This window comes from Cryptomeria japonica, chromosome 8, assembly GCF_030272615.1.
Source record: "Cryptomeria japonica chromosome 8, Sugi_1.0, whole genome shotgun sequence".
NCBI classification, from domain to species: Eukaryota; Viridiplantae; Streptophyta; class Pinopsida; order Cupressales; family Cupressaceae; genus Cryptomeria; species Cryptomeria japonica.
The window spans coordinates 313,346,960-313,359,621 of NC_081412.1; the positions used below are offsets into that span (position 1 = coordinate 313,346,960).

Here is a 12,662-nt window from a genome sequence, read left to right on the forward strand (position 1 = left end):
CATAAGCCTTAGTGACAAGTGTCCAAGAGGAGTGGTATTTGTTACCCATTTTTTTTGCTTACAGCTCAAATCAAGTTGAGCTTATTGCCATTAGTTTTAAAAGGAAAAAAAAAAAAAAAAAGTGAGGTGCATTTAATTTTGGTTTTCCCTACATTGCATTCAGGTGTATAAACATAAGAATCAAGAAGCTTTTATTTTTAGTAATGGACTGTTGCATTTATACAAATGTATACAATATTGAAAAGATTACACAAAATTGCTGAAAAGAAGTCTTTATTGATTCAAAGTTAAAATCTATCTCACACAAGCCGTGAGATTTAGCTTGTCTCATATACATAAAATGCAATATACACAAGAATGGGTTGAAAAGAAATATAAGATACATATATAGGAAGGGAGACCGGTTATTGCCTGATGGCTAGTTTGGGTCTCCTGTCTGAGAGATCTTCAGCTCCAGTTTGCTTGTCTTGTGTCCTCTGTAGCTTTCAATCTTCATATCCTACATCTGAAGGAATTGCAATGGTTAGAGCTGGGCTCTAAGCAATAAATAGTCTCTAATCCTACATACATATGCACCCACTAATGTATAAACTGTCTTTTACATTTATCAGGCAAGCTAAAAGTCACTCCTGACAAGCGAAAAGAGAGAAGGAAATGATCATACATTTTGAAAATATTTTATTTCTAATCTGTTTGTTTCATATACAGCTACAGGTGCAGCTATAACTTAAATCGGAATGAGTGGAGTGAAATGTGGCTCCCACAAGGGTTGAGCCCAGCTCATCAAAAGATAGGCAATATGAACAACATGAAAGTCTATATTGTGTTTTGCAGATTTTTTGCAAAATTCATAAAAAAAAATGCAAGTGTGAATATGTTAAGTGTTGCATATTTAATTCATTTTCAAAAAAAAAATGCACTATTTGCAAGAATGCCGAGATCAAGAAATAGCAAATGAAGAATCTTTTATCATGCTTTTAACAGATTCAGAAATGAACGCACACGAAAATATTCATTTTGAAGTGTTAAGATATGGATAAGTTTTCTGTCATTTCAATGGAGTTATAGCAGAATCAAACTTATTTCCTCAGAAAACCTTCAAGTATGGTACTGGAAATGAAGCTCAAACAGCATGTAATGGCGGTCAACCCAGAAAATGTAAAAGCAGCAGTCTTTTTAGGCCACGCCTAGATTAAAGGAATATTGGATTTATTTATGGCCGCACCCAAGACACAAGTAAAAAAAAAAAAAAACATGGCCATACTCTCAAAGATACAAAACTCTTCAAATATGCAAGGAGATTCATATTTTCTATGAAAATGAAGGCCGAGTAATATGCCAGGCACAATAGAGGAACAAAAAAACGTATTTCCCTGTTAAATAATAGTACATAGCCCACGGCCATAAGGAAAAAAGCAGAGTTTTGCACTAGGGTTTCCAAGTAGCAAATATGAGAACCAGAAAAGGAGCCATTCGAAGAGGCAAGGTTAGCCGCGACCTGTAAACACATGCACAGAATAATAGAAAAGTGTGAAATCCTCTATAATAGGTTCGCAGAATTGAATACCCAATGGAATTCTAGTTTCTAAAGAATATATCACAAGAAAATCATCAGGGAAATGTTAAGAAGTCGCACCATAAGCTGAAAAAAAAGCTTCAAAATGAGTTAGAAATTCCAGATTTGAATACAATGGAAACAATAATAAGATCTTAATGGCGGCCATGACAGAATGAAGAACCGAGCTTTGAGAATGCAGTAAAGAACATGGACTAGCCAAAGGAAAACTTATTACCCAACATTTTTGAAGTTATCATCTGCTAAAATCTGCCAGAATACGAGCTAAAAAAGCCATATTCATGCGTACAGAAGGCTCCATGAAACCTGTTAACAACACTCCTTCCAGCAAAATTTCCAGATGGCCGCTAGGGTTTCCAGCAACATGGCAGCGCTTCTCCAAGAAGCCTTCGAAAAATAAAGTGAGAATGAATGTCTTTACATTCATTTTAGGGTTCAAACCCTAAAAGTTCGATGAAACTTGGCCTTGCTTTTATTAAAGCTTTATTCATCCTATTATAGTCATCACTTTAAGTTTTTTTTATATAAGCTTAGGGTCTTATTTTAATTTTGCATTTTAAGTCAAAATTGTAAATCTTTATAAAAAGTGATTTATTAATCATTTTTAATAAATGATATTATTTAAATGCAAAATTAGTGCTTTTTGATAAATTTGACCTTGCTAGGTGTTTTCCTTCTTGCATTTTTTTTTAAATTGTAAACTTTATTTAAAAAAAAAAATGATAATTATAAATCATTTTTTTTATAAAAAATAAATGTTATTAATGCAAGTTGAGGTCATTTAATGTATTTTTAAGACCTAGTCAAGTGGTGGAGCATCAAATATGGAGATGTGGCAAAATGTTTGTGCCAGGTGGAAAGACTTTGTCATAGAGGTTATGAATTGCTGGATTGAGGGAGAATTTGACGGAGCTTCTTTAAGTCTTTTTAAGAATACATCTTGGAGTTGATTTGAGTTATCATCATATGTATTCATGAGGAGAAGAGTTTCATACAGATGGGATACCTTTTGGAGTCTTCGGAGTCATCTTTTGAGGGATTTCTGTTTTGACCCGGGTCTTGGAGACTTTTTCTTGATTTTGAATAGGTTGTCGATAAGTTTGAGGTCCTTCTTTTTAGGCCTTTTACTAAATTCGACCCCTTTATTCAGGATTCAGTTCCTCTTTTCTTGGGTTTTTTGGTGGGAGATTGAGCCTACTTATTCTCTTCCTGATTTCCTTTTGAAAGGATGCAAAAAATTTGGGAGTAAGTAAAAAGGAGACTTTGTACTTTCTGGAGAAGATTGTGCTATTTCGTTCCAAGTATTGTATCAGATTTTGGAGTATGCATTATCAGAGCCTTTGAGAGCTTTTATACAGCATTTTCGATCTATTTCTGGTGTCACATTTGTATGCAGATTGGTGATTGATTTTTCTTTTCTGTGTTTCTTATCTGAAACCTTTTAAGTTTGTCTCATTTTGGCATCTTTGTGGCTAAGATTTCTCTTCACAGGTCAGGGATTGAATAAATTTCTAAATATATTTATTGTGATTAATGTCCTTTAAATATTATTCTGATTACTGATCTTCCTTTGAAATATTTATGTGTTGAGGGTTTTATCAGATATTGTATCATTATATGAAGCTGTAGGTTCAATCTGTGTTAAGGGATGTGTTGCCCCATTTAGCTTTTGGTGTATCACCTTTTTAATGATTATTGAGTTCTTTTTAAGTTTATGTTAATCTTTCCCTTTTCCCTCCATTTAGTTACATTATAAAGATCTTTAGGTGCTATATCATATAGGAACCGACCTATAATCCGGAGGTTCAGTCTAGTTATAGGTTAGCCACACTTTTGACTGATCCCATGTTCTTCAGAGATCTTGAGTGTTTAGGTGCTTGAGAAAGGGTGCAATTTTTGGAGTTAACAGTATTAATTTGACAATAGAGGCATTCACAACAGTAGGAATTGGTGGCATCTAATTGCCTTCAATCAAGGAAACATATGTTAGTGTTTATAGCTTAGGGAGATATTTTCTCCTAAGTTATTATTAAGATAATCAAGGCAGGTTGGCCTTGTTAATTAATGCTGTTTTATGTTTGTTATTTAAACTAAAGAAGGCCGACCTATGTGAAGGGTCACCTTGTCTGGTATATATACAAGGAGTTCATTCAATTATATTAAAAAGTAATTCTTATTCCTATCTGGCCTAGCAGCAGCAGAGCACCATTTCATGACAGCAGATCTATATGAAGAAGAGTCATGTTCTTTGTTTCAAGTTGACCCTTGTGAAGGGTTTGATTGTAAAGCAGATTTCTGCTCCTTCATTAAATATATATGAGATATATTTGCTGGGTTTTTTTCTCCCTCGAACAGGAGGCTTTTCCTAGGATAATCTGATGTGTTCATTGTCTTATGTGTTTTCTGATTGCTTACATTTCTGATCTGAATAAATTCAACATGGCATCAGAGCCAGGTTAAGAAAAGACATAATCAGATTTGCTTAAGCACTCTAGTGTGGTACCTGTCGTTGAAGGAAAGAGACAGCCAATGGTGAAAGAACGATTTGTTTGTGAATCTGAAAGAGTCGATTATTGTCTACATCGTTATTTGATACAAGTTCGTTCATTCCAGAGCAGCATCTCGCTGGAGTCACAATTTGAACAAAAAGGTCATCTGCATTTGAGGGAGTTGATATTCAATAGCAAGTAATCGAGCACGGGGAATCTACAGAACGGTGGCCTTAACTTGTGAAGTCATAAGTGACGATCGGGAGTTGATTGGTTTCATCGCTTCACATTGGCGTCCCTGGACTTAATAGGTCTATCCATTGCTGGAGGTTTCACACACACCATCATTTTTGAAGAATCATGATATCATTCACGATTGATTAATGCTATGGACGCTTGGTGAGCACACAATACTCCCGTGTTTGCTAGCCGCGTTGAGTTCCCGTGGACACTTCGCCCGTGTGTGGATGGAATATGTGCAAGGACTATTGGTGCTGGAAATACACCGTTGACATCTCTACAGGTAGGAGTCGATTTACACAGATTGAGAGTCGATTTACACAGATTGAGAAGCGATTATTCATTTGAGCGGTGGACCATCGGGACATGCACGATATTCGCTCCTGTGCTTTGTAGTGATTCCTTGTTGTGTTAAGAGATTCTCTTCCCAGTTGTGACAGGAGGTTTTAAATATAATAATAATTCCTAGTGCATTTGTGCATATTAATCTATTTAGATTCCCGTATTACAAGGGTGCGACTTAATTGGTGTTGCTTTCCAAGACTTTCGAGTCCAGTGAATCGTGTTTGGTTTTGCATGCTTCCGAATATTGAGATGCTCATGTCACTTTGTTCGTCATTTCTATGTTTGGCACTTGATGAAGGAGATTATTATAGAAATGCTGGATGCTGTTTTTGCAGTATGGGGATGATGATGAAGATTCTAATACATTGCAGTTTTTTTAATTGATAGTGATGCAATTGTCGGCCAGAGCTGAAAGTTCGACCTCATCGCTCCTATTGTGTCCCTCCTGTAGTGGAAGTGGACTAAGGTTTTGAGATTAATCAATAAAGAGATAAGTATTCCATGTTGATTAATATTCATGAATTTTTTTTATGTAGTTATTAATTCATGCAATAACATCGGGATAGTGAATCATGTATGCTTCTAGCATTGATATTTCTCTTCGACATAGTTTAGTTCTATGAACTATCATTAAATTGTCTAAATGCTTTCAGGAAGCACCAAGAAGCATAAGATATTGCATTCAAGGGAGAAAGAACTTGATGCTTGCAGTCATGGGACTGAGTTGATGGCTGAAAACATTTCTCGAAGAGGAAGAACCCATACAGATTGTCTTTGCGATCAGTTTTTTCAAAGAGGAGGAAAGAACATTCAGAGGGAGTCTGACAAATCCATTGGAGGCAACCTTGGACGAGGAGGTCAGGAGGTTGATGCATGTACTTGGAGCTTCACAGGGAGCTGTTGTGACCTAATCACACATCACCCCATCCCAGATAGGGACCCCCCCTAGCTTTTAGGCCCTTTCGGTCGTTTGGTCTTGGTTTTTTGTGTGTTGGTGGCAATCTCTTCAATCTCTCCGCGTTGCAGGTGTTCGGGGGTCGGTAAGTGTTAGCCTGCTTCTCTGTCGGGTGAGTCCTGTGAAGTTTAGGGCCTGTTTTGTCCTTTTTCTAGGGTTTTCCCTTTTGTCCTAGATTTTAGGGGTTCCTGTTAGGGTTTCGGGAAAAATAAGCATACGACTGGAATCAGGACCCTTCAGGGGACCTCCTAGCAAAATTTGAGCCCAAACAGAGCAACTTTCTGTTTTTAGAAAGTCCCTATTTTTTAGGGATTTTTTTGAGCCTCGGAATGTCGCCATTTTGCCAAAAATCAAACTTACTATTTTTAGTAAGTTTCTATTTATAGTAAGTCATTATTGCACCCCGTTCGGGGATCTAACACTGACTCCTGGAAAGTTTCTATTTTTGGAAAGTTATTACTGGCAGGGTCAGTCAGCCAAGGCGACAAGGATCAGGCATTCGCAGACATTTCTAATTCTAGAAAGTCAGACAACAGACATAGATAGCCAGAAATGGGTCAAGTGCTGGAAATCCATGCCTAAAATGGAAAGCTCAGAAAAACACTTCAAGAGCACAGGAGGTCTAAATATCCTAAGTCTAAAATAAAAAATGCATTCACACGTGGAAAATTCCATGTATCCATGGACATGTTGAAAATGCGCCCAAGACTGGGCTGGGGCGCCAAAATAAAAAATGCATTCATAGGAGGAAAATTCCATGTATCCATGGACATGTTGAAAATGCGCCCAAGACTGGGCTGGGGCGCCAAAATAAAAAATGCATTCACAGGAGGAAAATTCCATGTATCCATGGACATGTTGAAAATGCGCCCAAGTCTGGGCTGGGGCGCCAAAATAAAAAATGCATTCATAGGAGGAAAATTCCATGTATACATGGACAAGGCTAAAATGCGCCCAAGTCTGGAAAATTGAAAATTTCGCCTAAGGCATGGAATCCAAGGAGTCAAGGAGGAATAAAAAGCAGAATTCCCCTCGGGCGAATTTTCGAATATGCTATTTTTAGACACCAAACCCCGACCAAATGTGGAAATTTTTATAGATCCGGAATCAGGATGAAATTCCCCATCCAATGAACCTAACTCCTAAATTTTAGGAAGATCCCTAAAAAATAGGGATGTGGAGAAAAGCCATGAAAGTTCCTTCGACAGTGAGAGATGACAAGTTGGAGCAGAATCGAGCAAATCCTCAGAAAGATCCTTCAGAATTGGAAAGAATAAAATCAACGAGTTGGCAGGAGGAATCTTCCAAGTATGACGCATGACTAGGAGCATTTAAGGAAAGTCCTAAATTTGAACTCGTTCACATGGGAAGTTGCCTTTGCATGGCATAGTGATTGAGGAAAGTATGACGCGCCATAAATGCAATTACTAATTTGATGCCTCTTGAGAATTCTATATAAGTTGGGAATGGCATTTCATTTTTCACGTGCAAGATTCAGGAAAGGAGTGAAGAAGTGAAGAATATTCATACATAGTCTCTATTTTCATCATTTCGAGGTACTCCCAAGATGGCAGAACCTAGCAAGGCAGCTACTATCTCCAGGCAGGCGTTGATCAAAGCGGAGACGAAGGGTTTTCTCCCCCATTCTCGGTGAATTCAAGATGGGATGAAATCAGCGATACCAACCTTGGCACGTTCAACTGGGCTGCATTCAAGATAAGAATGTTCGGAACTGCAGGGCACAATCCATCCCCGACAGCTGTCAAAATTGTGAGAAGTGGAATAGTTGCAGCAGCTGGCTTTCCTCCCGCTATTCAATGCCCAGATTTGGTCTTGGAATGTGCAGCACATTACAATCTGGAGCGGAAAACAATCTCAACGCCAGATGGCAAGTTACTGGCAACATTGACTCCAGAGTCAATTGGTGAAGCCTTCGGAATCCCTTCACATTATTCCATGACGTACAGGACCAGCAGCGGAGCTCAAGCAGTATATGAAGCAGGCCCCGCTAGGTGCGCTGATTTTATCAACAAGCAGTGGTTGCTGAAGCCTAGAGTGCACGCTTCCAAGATGCCTAAAACTCTCACAATTTTCGAGTTTAAGCAGGAATATGTGGACATGATAAAGATGCTGAGCAGAGTAATGGGATGCCCATACTCGGTGAACTTCGAGCCTTGGATGTTCTTCTACATAGGCGAGATCATGAATTCAAATACACTGATCGACTGGGCTAGATTGATCAGTCACTACTTGCATGAACAATTGAAGAACCTTAAAGAGAAAAGGTCTCAGTCCTTTTTTATGAGCTCCTACCTATTCTGTATGCTTGCAAGAAGGAGAGGATTCGATGGGCTGCTAGCAAGAGGAATCATGGGCTGCGGACTAGCTCAGTTAAAAGTGCATGAGTGTTATCCTCAGCTACATCTCTCCAATGTTAGCTCTTACAGGTTGGCGAATGACACCTTCACCATGTACCTGACACGACTTATGCAAAATAAGTTACAAATGAGGTTGTCTCCACAAGCAAGTGCCTTGGTCCAGAGGTATGGCATTGCGTTCTTGCAATTCCCCAAATTCACCTACATCAGGACGCAAGGGTTCTCCTTCCAGTCTTACAAATTGCCCAGATATCCATTAGATAAGCTTATATTGCTCGAGCTCATAAGGCAGTTAACTGCCTATGATCAACTACAGAAGAAGAAGAAGAAGCAGTCATTTGAATTTCCAATTGTCTTGGGGGATTTCATGGAGATATACCCAAGTTTGGAGGCCGCTGAAAGTGCAGCAGGGGAATTGGCATTCTATCGCCTACCATTCTACACATCCAGGGCCCAATATGATCCTTACAGCCAGATTAGGAAGGTTGCCGGTGTCAAATTCGTACACAGATTTCACTTGGAGGATTACTGGGCAAGTGTCGAGGATGACCTTGAGGTCCGGAGAAGAATGCACTCCAGACTGCCCCTCGACACCATCAGAATAAGTGAGATTCATCAGGTATCGGATCAGGTAAAGGAAGATTCAGATTTGACGCAACCCGAATTCGAGAAAGTAAAAGATCAACCTATCCAATTGCCAGATTGGTCAGAGCCTGAGGTAGATGATTTGAACATCTTAGCTAGACCAGTGCTTAAATTCACTAAGCACTGGATTGACAGGCAGACAAGAAGGTTGGTGGAAAACAATGTCCATCTAACATACCAGCTGATGGGAAATCTGGATTCCCACAATGAGGCAACTGAAGGCTCTTCACAGGGTCAGGTAGGAAGAGAATCCCGGATGGACAAAGGAAAAAATGCCCCAAAGAGGCCAAGGGCAGCAAAGATGAAGGATATCCAGCAGGAAATCCCGCACGAGGTTCAACAAGAAGCCCAACAAGAGGAACCTCCACAAAAGAGAACAAGGACAGGAAGGGAGCATTCACCAGTTAGCTCTTCAAGCGTACGAGAGGTGGAGATGTTCCCACATCCCGCAGGCCCACTTCCAGGGAACATTCCAGCACCTGATATACTCAGCATCAATGCTTCACAGGGCCGTCACCAGCCAAGAGGTCAGAGGCAAGAGAGTTCCCCGCACCAGGAAGAAGTTCGGCAGGATAGTTTCGTGGAGACTATCCTTTGTGAAATGGAAGAGGAATCTCAAGAACGGGAGCATGCAGAAGATTACAGCCATTCCATCCCCGCGCCAGATTGGTTGGTAGGTGTTGTGACGTTTTCACACATCGCCCCATTGCAAATGGGGACCCGTGTTTTTTGCTTTTTAGGGTTTTTTTTTTAGGTCTTTTAGGGTTTTGTCAGTTGGCTTTTGCATTTTTGAGTGCTGTCGGGGAGATCAATAGGATAGCAGGTCCTGCTGGAGTGAAGTCCTGATCCTGAAAATTTGGCTAAGTTTGAAAGTCCTGATCCTGAAATTTGGCTTAGTCTGGAATGTCCTGATCCTGAAATTTGACTAAGTCTGGAAACTGAAAAACCTCAAAAAACTAGATTTTGCAATATAACTCCTGGAGGTCTGAAACCACTCTCAAACATCCTGAAAGTATATATGTCCATAAAAATTATCCTGATAGAGAGTTCAGAAAGTCAAATTTCGCTCCTGTCCTTCATTGAGGATCCAGAGCGAATTTCGCTCCTGTCCCTCTCCAAGGGACCAAGGCAAAGCGCTCCTGTCCCTCACCAAGGGTCCAGGGCGAAAAGGCTTATTTGAGTCATTCCTGACCTTGTTTGGTCAAATTGGAACATCAAAGGCATGGTGGAGGACGAAATGAACGTGATAGAGCATCCAGATTTGATTAAAAACAATGAAATGATGAAGTTTTTGCCTAGAAGGTCAAAAGTGCTCCTGTCCCTCACTGAAGGACCAGAGCGCTTTTCTTTATATGCACAATTTTAGACCTTTTTTGGACATTAACTTTTATTCATAGCATGAAGTAAGGTGAAATCTTCCCTAGCAAAGGAATTTCGAGATGAAAAGTGAAAAGGTTTGGCCTAGAGGGCAAAATTCGCTCCTGTCCCTCGTTGAAGGACCGGAGCTTGAATTTTAAAATTTGCATTATCCTTGCAAGAGTAAAGTGATTTTACGATTTGAAGAGGTCAAGGGAGGCGTGTTTTGTCTGTTGAATATAACTTGAGTGGACCACAAAGGAGGGAATCAACCCAAAAGACAATAATCGCTCCTGTCCATCTCCAAGGGACCAGGGCGAAAATCTTGGGAGAGCCTATTTTGCCTTGAGGAAACGAGTTAAGCATGCATAGAATGAACAATGGGGATCATTGCTTACCCCACAACATGAATTGGCAATTTAAAAGATAAAGATCAAGGACAAAAGTAGAAAATCGCTCCTGTCCCTCACCAAGGGACCAGGGCGAAAATGTTCTAAGGCACGCTCCTTCTAAAGATCAAGTGAATTAAACTCAAAGTTCCAAATAAAAATGCCATTTTGGACGCCAAGGATGAGGTTTTGAACGTGAAAGCAAGGAATGCAAGGCTTAAAATGCAAGAGCGCTCCTGTCCCTCTCCAAGGGACCAGAGCGAGGTTATTGACATTCGTTATTTTTTACCATATTTGGGCATTAATATCCTCCAAATCGCATTAGATGCCAAATTGCTAACTTTGGAATATTTGAAAAAAATTAATTAAATTGGCATTTAATAAATTAATTTTTAGCCTCAAAAAAAAAAATCGAATTTCTATTGTAAAGGCATTTAAAATTAATTTTTGTTTTTCAATTTTATTTATTTCGGAGCCTATTTTATCAAGTCGGCCTATGGGGAGGTAAAATGGTGAGCGCTCTATATATTTGGGTGTGTTTGTTCATTATTCAAATCATTCACTCATTATTTCAAGTGCGATTTGGAGGGCAAAGAAGTGCAAAAGCTGGCGTATTTGGAGCAAATTTTCCTCAAGTGTTGAAGACTTAAGGTGGTGGAGTTGATGCTTGTGAAGACTAAAGGAGGCGCATTTTGCTAAAGGGAGTCTTGATCTACATTTTGCCTAGCAAATTCACCTTATTTTTGCATCATTTTTTAGAATTAATTCTCAAGTGGAGGTATCAAGATGGCGACTCCAAAGCCCAGAGGATCTACAAGTCGGCAGGTTCTCATCAAGGACGATCAAGCAAGGACAAGGGCGACCTCCTCCAGCCTAGCATCGACAAGGACGGCCTTCTTTGGACTAACGTCATCAAGGGCGACTTCTCCAATCCAGTATTCCAAGGCGAGGTACATCAATCATCCTGCACATCAAGGACACAAGAAGTTAGAACAAGGGTTCGTTGAAGAAGCAGATAGTTCTAGATGAATTAATTAAAGCTAGCTTCTCAACAACATCAAGTTGAATATCTACCAAGTTACAAGTGTCAGACGAGGTGGCATCCTAGTCATCACTTCTCCAGTCAGTGTGGTCCACCTCAGCATTTCCAGATTCAATGTACCTAACTCATGGAAGGTGGCACAAACTCCGATGTACCTACCCCAACTATCCATTGGTGGAATTTTCTAGAGAGGACATGTGTCCAAGCAATACAATTTTATCATTGGTCAAGCATTAAATGTTATGTAATGGTTGTAACAAACCCTAATTAGGGTTTTCATTGTTGAATCTTGGCCATTGATCTCGAATTGATCTAAGCCATCGAATTGTATTGAGGGCACTATATAAGCCGTGGCATTTCATTTTGTAAAGGCAGTTAGAATATAGTTGGAAGCAGTTAGAAGACAGATAGAGAGTAGTTAGAAGGTGATTAGCTAGTTGATAGAATAGCAATTAGAGTAGAGTAGAGAGAGAAGGCAAAGATTGTTGCCAAGATGTTGTAAAAGACTTGTAACTTCATTGAAGAAATGGTGAAATTTATGGGTCAATTTGACAATTTGCATGGTCTCTATACTTCTCGTATTTGATTTCATGTTATTAGATGAGTGGAAGAAATGTGCTTGATTGATGGTGGAATTCGTATATCCATACTACTAGCAGTTTGTTGATTGCAGACTTGCCTTGTGTAGTCAACTAGAATCATTCAGCTTAAGCTTAACTTCAATTGTCGCTTCTTCATTGATATGCATCAACCTGATGGTGTCCATGCCTGCAGTGATGATTTGAACATCATAAAGCTTTCCTTCGAAGATCGCACTAACCTTGTGGAGATGGTCCTGGGATGTCAAAACAAGACTTAGTTAGAATTTCATCAAAGATCATTCATTGCTCCTACATTCTTAGTATTAGAATTAGATCCTTTCCTCACCCTCCTCTTTTTTCCTTTTTTTCAAATCAAAGCTAGTAAGAGCCTGTGTTCCAGCAATATTCAAAGCAGATCAGACGTTCAATCATCAAATGTAAGTCCCCTTGTGATTCCAGCAAATCACATCATACCACAGAGAGCTTATCCACACGTAGAGATCCTACAACGAAGAACCTTGGAGTCATCCTGATTGATCCTTTTTCGCTATATCTTCAGCAATCAGAGGCTTTACTCAAGAGAGGATAAGGTACCTTTAGGTATTTTATTCTGTGTTTGATAGTGTACAAAATACACGTCAACAGTAGGCAGATTGGGGAATGAAG

At 39.5% G+C, this 12,662-nt stretch overlaps 1 protein-coding gene across 2 annotated transcripts in view; it reads left to right on the forward strand.

Moving 5' to 3' along the window:
* The window catches only part of LOC131064683 (protein argonaute 3), a 109,339-nt gene that overhangs the window by 27,517 nt on the left and 69,160 nt on the right, over window positions 1-12,662 (forward strand). The gene's annotated exons all lie outside the window — the stretch shown is intronic.